Genomic DNA, 15,755 nt, shown 5'->3' with positions numbered 1-15,755 from the left:
ATTTCATATTCGGCATATATTAGAAAACAACTTAAAAAACAATTTTATAATTTGAAAAAGAAATTAAACATTTGGAAAATAAATTAGTTGACAAATGGGAGCAAAATACCCTACAGGCTTTATTAAAAGCAAAAGGTAAATATGAGATATCTTCTAAATTCGTAAGGAAAGATTTGTTTTCCCAACAAACTCTGTATTATGGTAACTAAAATAAGGCGGGAAGATTATTGGCAAACTATCTTAAAGCAAAGAAAAGAAGAACAAAAATTATTGCAATAAAGGATGAAAATGGAGAGACACATACTAATATTGAAAATATTTTAAGTCAATTTCTCATTTTAAATTCTTTATTCATTTTTGCATATTACAAGTGCAAATCACCAGGACCAGACGGATATCCAATCGAATTTTACAAAACTTTCTCTAGTGTCCTTGTTCCTCTATTAAAACAACTCTATGACTACCTATTCTCCTTCCCGGAAGATCAAGGGAATTTTACGGAGGCTCACATCATTGTTCTCCCCAAAACTGGAAGGGATGACACTAATGTAGCTAATTACAGACCCATATCATTGCTAAATACTGACTGTAAAATTTTGGCGAAAGTTTTGGCTCTCCGCTTGGATACGATTTTGGGTCTCCTTATTCACCCTGACCAAGTGGGATTCATGCGAAACCGGTTCATTGGCGACAATGCACGTACCTTCAACGCTATTCTAGATTTGGCTCACTCCTCTACCGAACCCCTGATTGCGATTTCCTTAGACGCGGAGAAAGCTTTTGATATGGTTGAATGGAATCACCTATTCTCCTCTCTCTCATGGTTCGGCTGTGGCCCGGAATTTACTGATTGGGTTCAGATCCTTTATACCAAACCATTCTCTAGACTGAGAATCAACGATTCTCTTTCCTCTCCTGTCTGTCTACATAGAGGAACACATCAGGGTTGTCCTCTTTCTCCTCTTCTCTTCAATTTAGCTCTTGAACCTCTTTTATTAGCCATCCGCCAACATCCTCATCTATTAGGTGTACAAGTGGGGTCTCTACAGGTTAAAACTCTGGCTTATGCCGATGACCTACTCATATTCCTCTCTAAACCGGCATCCTCTATCCCTATTTTACTTCAATTGGTTTCTGATTTTTCCTCAGAATCGGGCTACCGTATTAACTGGGACAAATCTGAAATTATGCCCCTTAACGATGCCACCTCCTTATCTGATTGTGGTCCAGTCTCCTTTCGGTGGGCAGAATCATCTCTGAAATACCTCGGAACTCTTTTCCATCAAGACTCTGACAATATGATGTCCATTAACTTGTCAGCAATAACTGCCAAAGTGGATGCTCTCTTAAAAAGGTGGTCCCCTCTTTCGATGTCCTGGTGGGGGCGGCTGGAAGCAATTAAAATGACTATCTCCCCGATTGTTAACTACTATCTCTCCATGCTGCCTAGATTAGCTCCCAAAGCTTTTTACAAATCCATAGAAAGTAAATTATCGGAATATCATTGGAATAGAAAACCCCCTCGCATCTCACTGAAAACTCTTAAATCATCTAAGGAGGACGGGGGCATGGGATTCCCTGATTTTTTTCTATATCATGTCGCAGCATTTCTTCGCTACAGCTCTATCTGGATACAAGATATGGACCCGATTAATCCCTGCGCTGCCTGGGTTCATATTGAACAACATCTAATAAACTCTATTCCCATATCGTGCTTACCTTATATCTCTCCTTCCGATCTTCCTTGTAAATCTAATACCATCTTTGCAACTCTTCGAGCGATACAATATTTTGATGACTTTTCTAACTCCAACAGGAGACACACCTTGACTACTCCCCTATGGTACAACTCCTTATTCCATATTGATAATCGCTTCATTCATTGGCAGTCGTGGATGGATAGTGGTGTATGGTCATTGGGTCAAGTAATGAACTAGGAAACTCTCTTGTCCTTCTCTCAGATTATGGATAAATTCAACCTACCCCCTTCAGAATGCTTCCATTGGCTTCAAATCTCCCATTGCTTGAAGAAATGCTCTCCTTCTATTTTCACCTTCTCTCAGACCTCCCATTTTGTCACCTTATCTCAGCAGGGCTTTCTTCTAGGACATTCGACCTCTCTCTTCTATAAAGAACTTAGATCGCATCTTTTTCCTAGATCCACCAGGACCACCGACTCTTGGGCATCCTTTCTCACTTGGCATGGTTCCGACAAAGATTGGGAACGATATTTTAGCAAAATTATTCGACCCACTGCCTCAGCTAGTTTATCACAATCTCTTTACTTTTTAGCATATCATGTTTTCTGGACTCCTCACAAGATGTTTAGAGCTAGCCTTACGGATTCTAACCTTTGCTGGCATTGTTCTGCAGAACTGGGTGATCTTCATCATATGATCTATGCCTGTCCCATTCTCACCTCATTCTGGACTAAAGTTTGGGGAATTATTCGACGTATATTACCCATCACATCTGATTTCACTTTTGATATTCTCCTCTTTCGGGCTCTAGCGCTGACAGACCCGCTCACCCACAGCCAACAATCTCTTCTTAACATATTAATTGCCCTTACGATCCAAATGATCCTCCACAATTGGAAATCTGCAGATACCCTTAATATTGTGTTTTGGTGGAATTCTGTTCTCATGATTCACTCATACGAGATCAAAGCGGCAGAATTCTCCAACAGATCCTTGACTGTATCTCGCATTTGGGAACCTGTAAAACACTTTTCTTTATAACCGCTGACACTCCAACTGACTTTATTAAGAAATTCAGAACTTTATATTCGATCTATATTTACTTGTCATGGATGTAGATGCCTGCCCTACCTACTTACTTACTCTCTTCTTGATTCCTTTCTTCCTCTCGATTTATTGGATTAATCTAATTCTTATTAACATATATCTTTCTTCCTTCTCTTTTTTCTTCTTCCTCTCCAGGATTACGATCCGTCTGGCATTGGGGTATTTTAGTACCTTACTATGGTTAGGATGATACATGATGCTCTTATATATTTTGGTACTAATGTTTGTTAATATAACACTACCTTATTGAATGTTAATTATTCTCAATGCATTCCTTACTGAATATATTTGTGTTTTGTTTTTTGATATAAAATCAATAAACATATTTGAACACCTACAAGTGTATTAGATAAAATCATATGAACTTATAAATACACACTTGATTAACTCTCACACTTGATTAACTCTCATATAACACATTAAATATAACATTTCATTACATATTTATATTCTATAATATCTTGAATATTATGTAATACACCTAATATCTAAACAATTATTATTAAATAGAAACCCTCCCATCCTCATCCCCTCCCGTAACAGAATTTCATATATATATATATATTCATATGCATTATGAGATAAATAAAAATAATACCCACCCTTTTCCCTTCTATCAAATATCTTACTTTGGGAAAATGTTATCATTCATTACAAAAGTCTGTTAATGGTCTCCAAATTTTCTGAGATTTACCAAAATATCCTTTTTGTGTTGCTATTGTATGTTCCATTTTACATATGACATACAGAATTCCACCAAAAGTTATAATTTAATCTGTCATAATTTTTCCATTTGTATGTTAAGAACATAAGAAGTTGCCTCCGCTGAGGCAGACCCTAGGTCCATCCTGCCCAGCGGTCCGCTCCCGCGGCGGCCCATCAGGCCCATCGCCTGAGTAGTGGTCTATACCTATCTATACCCTTCAATCCCTTTTTCTTCTAGGAATCTATCCAAACTTTCTTTGAAACCATTTAATGTTTTCTTGTCTACAACAGCCTCTGGAAGCACGTTCCATGTATCCACCACCCTCTGAGTGAAAAAGAACTTCCTAGCGTTTGTTCTAAACCTGTCCCCTTTCAATTTCTCCGAGTGCCCCCTTGTACTTGTGGTGGTCCTTAATTTGAAAAATCTGTCCCTGTCTACTTTTTCTATGCCCTTCAGGATCTTGAAGGTTTCTATCATGTCTCCTCTAAGTCTCCGCTTTTCCAGTTATTTGTTGAATTGCTACTCCAGTCAAAATAAATAAAAGTTTATTGTTATTTGACGAAATTTGACTATTTGCTCTCATTGCCGTTCCAAATAAAATAGTATCATATGTCAAGGCTACCGGATTATCCAACATCCTATTTATTTGAGGCCAAATTGATTTCCAAAATAATAATATAAATGGACAATAGAATAAAAGATGATCTAATGTCCCAGCTTCAAGATGACAGTGCCAACATCTATTAGACATAGAACTATCTAGTTTTTGTAAATGAACAGGGGTCCAAAAAGCTCTATGCAAAAGTAAAAAACATGTTTGTCTCATAGATGCTGACACTGTACATCTTAACCTTCAAGACCAAAGTCGTGGCCATTGAGATGCATTAATTTGATGCTTAACCTCAATGCTCCAAATGTCCCCGAGACCACTTTTTGGTTTTTTATTTACAAATCCAGATATTAATTTATACCACTGTGCGGCCTGATGACCCATAGAATCCATCAGAAAAAGCCAGATCTTTCATGACTTTTGTCAAATATAGCATATGAAATGCCAGTCTAGTATTATGAGATGAATGTCTTTGAGCAACGAATCCTGTTTGATGCATATCTATAATGAAAGGGAGAGCTTTAGCCAATCGTAAAGCTAATGTCTTAGCTAAAAGTTTACCATCTACATTAATTAAAGAAATAGGCCTATAATTTGAAACCAAAGTGGGATCTTTATTTGGCTTTGGTAAAACTATAGTTAAAGATTCTGCCATAGTGCCTATAATACAACCTTTAATAAGTTGAGACTGATAAAGATTTAATAAATAAGGCAATAGGAAATTTTGAAATGATTTATAAAACTCTACCGTATAACCATCTCCACCTGGAGCGGATCCAACTCTAAGGGACTTCAAAGCTGTTCCTAATTCCTTTAATGATATTGGCTCTTCCAAACTTCGTTTTATATGTTCAGGAATTTTAGGACTCTCTAATAATTTCAAAAATTCTAAACCATCTTTTTCTTTATCTAAATAAGTCTCAGAAGAATAAAGAGATTTATAAAATTTTAAGAATTGTTTTAGGATAGGTTCAATTTGAGTAAAAGTTTCACCCTTCTCATCCTTAATGGCAATTAATTTTGTTTTCCTTTTCTTCGTTTTAAGATAGTTTGCCAATATTCTTCCCGCCTTATTTGAGTTTCCATAATACAATGTTTGCTGAGAAAATAAATCTTCCCTCATCAATTTAGATGAAATCTCATTATACTTGTCTTTAACCTTTAAAAGATCCTGCTGTATACAATATTCCCACTTTTCTATTAATTTTGATTCTAAAATTTTAATTTCTTTCTCTAAATCAGAAAATTGTTTTTTAACCTGTTTCTTAAGATGAGCCGAATAAGAAATAATTTGTCCTCTCATAGATACTTCCATAGAGATTTCATCCGTATCATTAAACTGAAAATAATCCTTCATTTTTACTAGAAGATTCTCCCAAAATATTGGATCAGCAAGCAATGTATTATCAAATCTCCATATAGGTCTATTAATACCCTGATCTACAACTTTAAGTTCAATCCACACCCCACCGTGATCTGACAAAATGATTGGATCAACGGCAGTTGTGTCACTTGATGTATTAATTGATTTGAAATAAAAATGTAATCTATTCTTGAAAAAGAGTTATGAACATGAGAGCAAAAAGAAAATTCCCAACCATCAAAATGAAGTAACCGCCAAATATCTTTCAAGTAACAAGATTGCATAAAATTATCTAATCCTAATGATTTCATAATTCTTCTTGGGTTTTTAATCCATCAAAGGATCCATAACAGCATTGAAATCCCCAGCTACTACTAAATTCGAAATAGCCAGTGGAAGAATCAGTTGTTGAAGAGTCTTAAAAAATTCATTTTGGTTCGAATTAGGGGCATATACATTAAACAGCATCATGGTAGTATTTCCCATGCTCATTTCCACATGCACCCATCTGCCAAGAGAGTCTGAAGCCTTTAATTTAAATGAAGCAGAGCATTTTTTATTCACTAAAATAGCAAGTCAATTTCTAAAATTTTATAAAGACCTATATTCTTCTGAGCCTTATGAAGATAGGAAAAAAGATGGTTTAGAATTTTTAAATCTAATTATTGGACCGAAGATTCCTGAACATATAAAAAGAAGTTTAAAGGAGCCTATATGGCATTGAAGTCTCTTAGAGTTGGATCTGTTCCAGGTGGTGATGGTTTTACAGTAGAGATTTATAAATCATTTCAAAGTACCCTTTTACCTTACTTATTAAATTTATATCAGTTTCAACTGACTAAAGGTTGTATTACAGGTACTATGGCAGAATCATTAACAATTGTTTTGCCAAAGCCAAACAAAGATCCCACTTTGGTTTTAAACTACAGGCCTATCTTGTTAATTAATGTTAATGGAAAACTTTTAGCTAAGATATTGGCTTTACGATTGGCTAAGGCTCTCCCTTTTATTATTGATATGCACCAAACAGGATTTGTTGCTAAGAGACATTCTTATCCAGATATCTTAACCCAACCCTTCCTCCTCCTCCTAGATAAATTCTCCCCCAAAACCTCCACTTAAATAATCTCTTCCTCCCCAAAACACCAACCAAGTATTCAGATCCCTGAAATGTAACGTAATCTTATTTGTACTCTAACTGTAATCTATTTGTTATATCACACAGTAACGTACAGTCAATTTAATATCCAATTTGCAAGTTCTTCCGGAATTAATCCAGCTACCTCTCCTCCCTTGTAATAAAAAAACAAAAAAAACAAAAACCAAAACAAAACTGTTGTAACTTCACTGGAAATGTCCAGTTAGCTCTTTTGTAATCCGCCTTGAACTGCAAGGTATAGGCGGAATAGAAGTCCCTAATGTAATGTAATGTAATACTAGACTGGCTTTTCATATGTTAAATTTAACAAAAGCCATGAATGATCCGGCTTTCTCTATCTCTTTGGATGCGGAGAAGGCCTTTGATCGAGTTGAATGGACTTTCATGTATCAGGCATTAGATTGGTTTGGTATAGGTTCAGGATTTATACAAATGATTCAGACATTGTATAGCTCCCCTGCTGCAAGGTTATAACATTAATAATAATTTATCAGAGCGTTTTATCTTGCAAAGGGGGGTTAGACAAGGCTGTTCATTATCACCTTTGCTTTTTGATATTGTATTAGAATCCTTGTTATTAGCCATTCAACAAGCAAAGGAGATACAAGGTATTCCTCGTCCAGATTGGGAATATAAAATATCTGCATATGCAGATGATATATACTGCTTTATTTGAGAAATCCAGAAATTACCATTCCATGTTTGCTTGAGTTGATAGAGAAATTTGGAAAATTTTCAGGATACAAGATAATTTGGAGCAAATCAGAAATTCTTCCACTTAATGTACATTGTACTAAAGGCTTATTTGATTCATTCTCATTTGTATGGAAAGAAGATGGATTAAAATATTTAGGTATTAGAATAAAAAATACACTAGAAGACACAATGAAAGAGAATGAAAAATTTTTATTACAAAAAGTAACAGAAATGTGTGAGCAATGGAATCCTTTACATCTTTCTTGGTGGGGGAGAGTCCAAACTATTAAAATGATGATATTGCCTGTGGTTTGTTATCAAATGAGTATGATACCAGTTTTTTTTCAAGGGTCCTTTTATAAAAAGTTAAATGGTATTCTTACAAAATTTGTTTGGCTGGGTAAAATGCCTAGAATTGCTTTAGTATCTTTACAAAAAACAATTGCGGAGGGTGGGGTAAATTTTCCAAACTTTTACAGGTATCATCAAGCCTATATTTTATGCCAGGGTATGTATTGGGTCCTCCCAGAGCTCATGGAAAATATCCCAGATTGGCTGTATTTGGAATGGGACTCATGTTTCCTATAAACTTATCTCATGTTCTCAGTGTTAAGATGCCTAAGAAATATAAAGAGAACAGAATATTGATGGACACATGGAAAACATTGCGTTATGACAGCAATTTAACTCCAAATCCAATACACAAATCAATCTTTATGGCTAAACTCCAAGATTCAAATTGGCGGTTTTAAAGTCGTATGGAAGCATTAGATTATTACAGGTATACGGACTTTAGGTGATGTTATTTTAAATGGTAAACTGCTTGATTTTTCACTGCTGCAACATAAATATGGTCTAAACAAACCACAAAACTTTAAATGGTTGCAGCTGAAGCAGGCTATTCAGGAGGGGTTCCCTGAATGGAAAAATCTTAACAATCAGTATAGTCTGGAATTCTTATGCTTTCAGGCGGATTTCTTGGGACACCAGGCCGCACAGTGGTATAAATTGATATCTGGATATATGAATAAAAAACCAAAGACTGGTCTTAGAGACATTTGGAGCATTGAGATTAAGCATCAAATTTCTGCATCTCAATGGCCATGAATTTGGTCTTGGAGAATGAGATGTACAGTGTCTGCATCTATGAGACAAACTTGGTTCTTTTTGTTACATAGAGCATTTTGGATCCCAGTTCGATTACAAAAGTTGGATAGCTCTAAGTCTAATAGATGTTGGCACTGTAATCTGGAAGCAGGGACTCTAGATCATTTAATTTACTTTTGTCCCTGTATCATGGCCTTTTGGAAATCAATTTGGTCTCAAATTAATTGTTTATTAGAAAACCATGTAGCTTTATCATATGATACAATTCTATTTATAATAATAATAATAACTTTATTCTTATATACCGCCAACAATCTTGCGACTTCTAGGCAGTTTACAATGAAGATAAACTGCACAGACATCGAATTACAGAGTGTAGCAGTGAATATCTGATAGTAGCAACAATAAAAATAATAACAACAGTTTATATATTGCAGGACCGTGAAGTTCCATGCGGTTTACAATGAATTAGAAAAATTCCATAAATTGAAAGGAACATTCATAGTTAGAGATTAGAGGTTAACAGTTTACAAGATCTAATTTGGGGAGGGATTGCGATGGGGGCTATTGTTCTGATTCGTTACCTAGGTATTTCGAGAACAGGTATGTTTTTAGGTGTTTCCTAAATTCACCATAATTGTTTGAGTGTGTAATTAGTTTTTCCAAGTCTTTGCCCCATAAGGCTGCTTGGTATGATAGAAGTTGTTGATGGTGTCTCTTATATTTGCATCCTCTGGCTGGTGGGGAAACGAATTTCTGGTGTGCTCTTCTCTCATGTTTGTTGGTTGGGAATGAGAAGAGGTCTGTTATATATTTAGGGGCTAGACCGGATAATACTTTGAAGCAGAGACATCCCAGTTTGAACTTCGTACGTGCCTCCATTGGCAGCCAGTGCAGGAGTCGGTAGGAAGGGGTTATATGATCGGACTTCTTCAGTCTGAAGATCAACCTGACTGCTGCGTTTTGGATCAGTTGAAGTCTCTGCATTTGCTTCCGGGTGATTGCCAGATGGGTAATGTTGCAATAATCAAGGTGGCTTAGTATTAGGGATTGTACCAGAATTCTGAATGCTGAAGCGTCGAAGTATGCTCTAATGGACCTAAGTTTCCAGAGAGTAAAAAACCCCTTTCTGACTAGGGAGTCCACATGGTCTTTCATAGTTAGAACTTGATCCAGTATTACCCCCAGAACCTTCATTGTAGGTTGAATAGAAACATATAGAAACACAGAAGATGACGGCAGAAAAGGGCTACAGCCCATCAAGTCTGCCCACTCTGCTTACCCACCCCCTGTCTATGCCCTAACGACCCAATTTCCTTATCTTGACCCTCGTAGGGATCCCACATGGGTATCCCATTTATCCCTATGACCTACCTCTACTCCTATCTGTACCCCTAAATTCCTTTATCCTCTAGGAACCTATCCAAACCTTCTTTGAAGCCTTGTAACGTGCTCCGGCCTATCACAGCCTCCGGAAGCGCGTTCCATGTATCCACCATCCTCTGAGTGAAAAAGAACTTCCTGGCGTTTGTTCTAAACCTGTCCCCTTTTAATTTCTCCGAGTGCCCCCTTGTACTTGTGGTTCCCCATAATCTGAAAAATCTGTCCCTGTCTACCTTTTCTATACCCTTCAGGATCTTGAAGGTTTCTATCATGTCTCCTCTAAGTCTCCGCTTTTCCAGGGAGAACAGCCCCAGCTTTTTCAGTCTGTCAGTATATGAGAGGTTTTCCATACCCCTTATCAGTTTAGTTGCTCTTCTCTGGACTCCCTCAAGTACCGCCATGTCCTTCTTGAGGTACAGCGACCAGTACTGGACACAGTATTCCAGATGCGGGCGCACCATTGCACGATACAGCGGCAGGATGACTTCCTTCGTCCTGGTCGTGATACCCTTCTTAATGATACCCAACATTTTGTTTGCTTTCCTTGAGGCTGTGGCGCACTGTGCCGACGCCTTCAATGTTGTGTCTACCATCACTCCCAGGTCCTTTTCAAGGTTACTTACCCCTAGCAGTGATCCCCCCATTTTGTAGCTGAACATCGGGTTCTTTTTCCCTACATGCATGACCTTGCATTTCCCTATGTTAAAGCTCATTTGCTACTTTTTGGCCCATTCTTCTAGTATCGTTAGGTCCCTTTGCAGATCTTCGCAGTCTTCCGTGGTTTTAACCCTGCTGTAGAGTTTGGTGTCATCCGCAAATTTAATAACCTCACATTTTGTTCCCGCCTCCAGGTCGTTAATAAATATATTGAACAGGAGCGGTCCTAGCACCGACCCCTGCGGAACTCCGCTCGTGACCCATTGCCAGTCTGAGTAATGGCCCTTTACTCCAACCCTCTGTTTCCTGCCTGCCAGCCAGTTTTTGATCCATCGGTGGACCTCCCCTTGCACCCCGTGTTTCCACAGTTTTTTAAGCAGTCGTTCGTGTGGTACCTTGTCGAAGGCTTTTTGGAAGTCAAGGTAAATGATGTCGATGGATTCCCCTTTATCCACCTGGCTGTTTACCCCCTCAAAGAAGTACAATAAGTTTGTGAGGCATGACCTACCCTTGCAGAAGCCGTGTTGACTTGACTTTAGCTGTCCATTGTTTTCTATGTGTTCACAGATGCTGTCCTTAATCAGTGCTTCCTTCATCTTTCCCGGGACCGAGGTCAAGCTCACCGGCCTGTAGTTTCCCGGGTCACCCCTTGAACCCTTCTTGAAGATGGGCGTGACATTTGCTATTTTCCAGTCCTCCGGGATCTCTCCAGTTTTTAAGGATAGGTTACATATTTGGCGAAGTGGCTCTGCTATTTCATTCCTTAGTTCCTTGAGTACCCTTGGGTGAATGCCGTCCAGACCTGGTGATTTGTCGCTCTTTAGTCTGTCTATCTGCCTGAGGACATCCTCTTGGCTTACCTCTAGTTGGACCAGCTTTTCATCCCGATCCCCATTTACGATCTCCTCGGGTTCTGGAATATTGGATGTGTCCTCCCTCGTGAAGACTGATGTGAAGAACTTATTCAACCTGTCAGCTATCTCTTTTTCCTCCTTTATCACTCCCTTTTTGTCTCCATCATCCAATGGCCCCACTTCCTCCCTTGCCGGTTGCTTATGTTCTTATGCTCTTATTTGGGGGCCATTGTTAATATATTGTAATGATTAGACACCTTTTTACACTGACAGTATAATTACAATAATGGGAGGGGGGTGATATATAGCTATATTATAGGTTTAATCAATATTTATAAATATCACACGTATGATATTTTTGATTACAGTATTTGTGGAAAGGGTGGGTGAGGGAGGAGGTTAGTTTATGTATTTAAGATGATAAAAGAAAGATTTTCAAGTGATGTGTATGATTCAATTGATGTAATATTGTACACTTGATGTAAGATGAAAAAATTAATAAAGAATTGGGGGGGAAAAAAAAAGCAACTTTATAGTATAAACATCTCAACTTACAGATCTAACATTATAAGCGGACTCAGAAATGGTTGAGGGAAGACCATGATGTGGAACATTCAGAAAACTTATGGTTAGTCTTGGGGAAATTAAGGCGACTGTTGTCTATTGTCTATAAATATTTAGGGGGTAGAGCAGTGTTCTTCAACCTTATTACACCTATGGACCGGCGGAAATAAAAGAATTATTTTGTGGACAGGCACCGGTTCGTGGACCGGCGGTTGAAGAACACTGGGCTAAGTCATAGGCCAGACTCCGCCCATCTCCACCCAATCTCCGCCCCAGATCCCACCCCCATAATAGAACTAATTGTAACACCATTTTTTCCATTCATTTTTCATATATACACACACAATATAATCTTATTAACAACACATAATGGTTAACCACAAAATTAAACTACAGAAAGCACACTTTATGCTTCTCAGCATTCATTCCTACCAGAACACAGATAACTCCAATGCAAATACGGGACCAAAAACTAAAATATATACAAACGAAACCCTACGGCACGAGGCTCGGGCCGGTTTGGTACCGAAAGGAGCGGTGCCAGGAGGGTCGGTAACAGGTGTTGGAGTTGTTGCTGCAGCTGTTCCTGTAATTTGTCTTGGAGGATGGTCGCGATGCGGTCATCCAGTGGTTGCACCGGAACCGCTTTTTTCTGCTTTGGTTCCTTAGGTGCCGCTCCACGCCCCGGCGATGAGGAGGCCGATGACGAGGCACTCACCGAGATCGGGGCGGAGCGTTTTCGGGGTCGGCGTGAAGCCGGTAGGGGCGCTCAAGGGAGGTGGAAGGCTTCTTAGCCGGCTTACCTGGCGCCAGCGACGCCGATGAAGGATCGGGCGTCGTCGAAGTGGTGGGTGCCGATTTTGGTGGTACCGTAGTCGACGGAAACGGCTCCATAGCAGATGCGGTGCCGAAGAGGATGTTCTGCTGGATTTGTCGATTTTTCAGAGTACGTTTTTTAAGAGTAGCACAGCGGGTGCAGGAGTCCGCCCGATGCTCAGGACCCAAACACTGTAGGCACCAATTGTGTGGGTCAGTGAGGGAGATCGGGCGTGCACACCGCTGGCACTTCTTAAAACCCGGCTGCGGGGACATGAATGGGAACACGGCCTCCGCAAAATCAAACCCGGAGGCTTGTATGATGGCAACAGGCCCCGCTGGGGCCGGCCTGAAAAATAAAGAAAAAAACAAAGGTTTTTTGTTTTTTTTTAACAATTTAGAACGGAAAAGAAACCCGAAGGGAAAAAGAGAAAAAACAAGAAAATAACGCGAGTGGGAAGACAAAAAGGAAGTTTTCAACGGCCGTTGAAACCACATGCGTCTTCTTCGCTCCGCGGAAACGAAGAAACTGGGGACCACGCTCTCGTCCGTCGGGCGGGAAGGCACTCGCGCATGCGCGGTGCGGCCAACTAGAACTTTCTAGTTAAAAAGGACCGTACCGGGGCTCCGTCGGTGACGTCACCCATGCGTTAAGAATATGCTGCCTGCTTGTCCTGGGATAAGCACACTTTATGCTTCTCAGCATTCATTCCTACCAGAACACAGATAACTCCAATGCAAATACGGGACCAAAAACTAAAATATATACAAACGAAACCCTAAGATTCAAGACTCTGTATGTTGTACAACCCCAGAGAAAAAGAAACAAATGCATTTCTTCCTGAACAGTGCAAAATACAGACAGCAGATGTAAATTCTCAAAATTGACACAATTCAATCACTAAATTAAAAAATAAAATCATTCCCACTACCTTTGTTGTCTCTCTCCCTCCATGCAGCAAATATATTGTATCTCACCACCAGGCAGGAAACGTAAGTTAACGAGAGACAAAATGACCCAGAGCCAGCACAGGAACATCAGCTTCAAGTTAGTCAAGAAAATCAAATCATATCATTCTGTCTCCTTCTATTGCCATTTCTGTAGCAAATAACGTTTACTTTCCTACCATCATTCTATTCTTCTCACCATTTCAATTTCTTGGAACACGTCTATTTTGGGATCTACTAATCGCCTTCCTACAAAAAAAGTCCTATAAAACTTTGACAGTTAAGTATAAACTAACTTGAGTAGGAAACCCACAGGTACTATAGCGGCAATTCTCCTCCAACGTACTGCCCAAGTCTCAAAGGCCATGCTTGCCACATCACTTCCATGTTTACAATCCTCTCCTCTTCCCTCCAATTCCCATCCCATTGTAATCCCCCTGCATCAGCCAGTTACCAGTCAGTTCAACGCCTATTGAACACGATCTAAGCAAATTGGACACGATCTTGAATGAAGGGAATCTTCGGGATCCCAGTCAGCATGGATTCACCAAGGGTAGGTCCTGCCAATCCAATCTCATCAGCTTCTTTGACTGGGTAACAAGAAAGTTGGACTTGGGAGAGTCTTTGGACGTCGTGTACCTGGACTTCAGTAAAGCTTTTGACAGTGTCCCACACCGCAGGCTGCTAAGCAAGATGGAATCGATGGGGTTAGGAGAGACACTAACTGCATGGGTCAATGATTGGCTGAGTGGCAGACTTCAGAGGGTGGTGGTTAATGGTACCCTCTCTAAAACATCGGAGGTGACCAGTGGAGTGCCGCAGGGCTCGGTCCTGGGTCCACTCCTTTTCAACATATTCATAGGGGATCTGACTCAAGGGCTTCAAGGTAAAATAACACTATTCGCCGATGACGCCAAACTATGTAATATAGTAAGTGAATGCAGTTTACAGAATTATATGGCGCAGGACCTGCTTACATTGGAAAGTTGGTCCTCAACCTGGCAGCTAGGCTTCAATGCTAAGAAATGTAAGGTCATGCACCTCGGAAGCGGAAATCCATGCAGGACGTACTTCTTGAACGGAGAAACTTTAACTAGGACTTCAGCAGAACGAGATTTAGGAGTAATCATCAGTGCAGACATGAAAACTGCCAATCAAGTGGAGAAGGCTTCATCTAAGGCAAGACAGATATTGGGTTGTATCAATAGAAGTTTCGTCAGCCGAAAGCCTGAAGTCATAATGCCGTTGTACAGGGCCATGGTGAGACCTCATCTGGAGTACTGTGTGCAATTCTGGAGGCCACATTACAGTAAAGATGTGCGCAGAATTGAATCGGTTCAACGGACGGCCACCAGGATGATCTCAGGACTCAAGGGTCTCTCGTACGAAGAGAGACTGAACAAATTGCAGCTCTACCCTCTTGAGGAACGTAGGGAGAGGGGAGATATGATCAAACATTTAAGTACCTCACGGAACGTGTCGAAGTGGAAGATGATATTTTCTTTCTCAAGGGACTCTCGGCCACAAGAGGGCACCCGCTCAAACTCAGGGGCGGAAAATTTCATGGCGACACCAGAAAGTATTTCTTCACAGAGAAAGTGGTTGATCATTGGAACAAGCTTCCAGTGCAGGTGATCGAGGCAGACAGCGTGCCAGACTTTAAGAATAAATGGGATACCCATGTGGGATCCCTACGAGGGTCAAGATAAGGAAATTGGGTCATTAGGGCATAGACAGGGGGTGGGTAAGCAGAGTGGGCAGACTTGATGGGCTGTAGCCCTTTTCTGCCGTCATCTTCTATGTTTCTATTGGTCCGCAACACGGAAGACTCAGCTATCCCATAGGTCGGCATTCGGATGTTGGAAATTGCATAGAAAAAAGCCCCTTCAGCAAAACATCCCCACAGCTCGCCAGCTACGCCAGTTGAGCCAAAGCAGCAGTTCTTGTTTAATCTCCCTGACCCTAGAAAAAAAAAAAAAAAGCAGCACACTCTTCACATGAATCCCATAAGGACAGACAGACAGACAGACAGACTGTGCTGGACTGTGTCTCTCCCCATCTAAATGTGAGATTGTGGCCCACTGG

The 15,755-nt window shown here is 40.0% G+C and overlaps 1 protein-coding gene across 1 annotated transcript in view; it reads right to left on the bottom strand.

Moving 5' to 3' along the window:
- The window catches only part of LZTR1 (leucine zipper like transcription regulator 1), a 115,723-nt gene that overhangs the window by 44,676 nt on the left and 55,292 nt on the right, over positions 1-15,755 (bottom strand). The gene's annotated exons all lie outside the window — the stretch shown is intronic.

Source organism: Geotrypetes seraphini, chromosome 8, assembly GCF_902459505.1.
Source record: "Geotrypetes seraphini chromosome 8, aGeoSer1.1, whole genome shotgun sequence".
Lineage (NCBI taxonomy): Eukaryota > Metazoa > Chordata > Amphibia > Gymnophiona > Dermophiidae > Geotrypetes > Geotrypetes seraphini.
The sequence above is the reverse complement of the archived record's forward strand: the minus strand, read 5'-3'. Positions and strand labels throughout refer to the sequence as shown.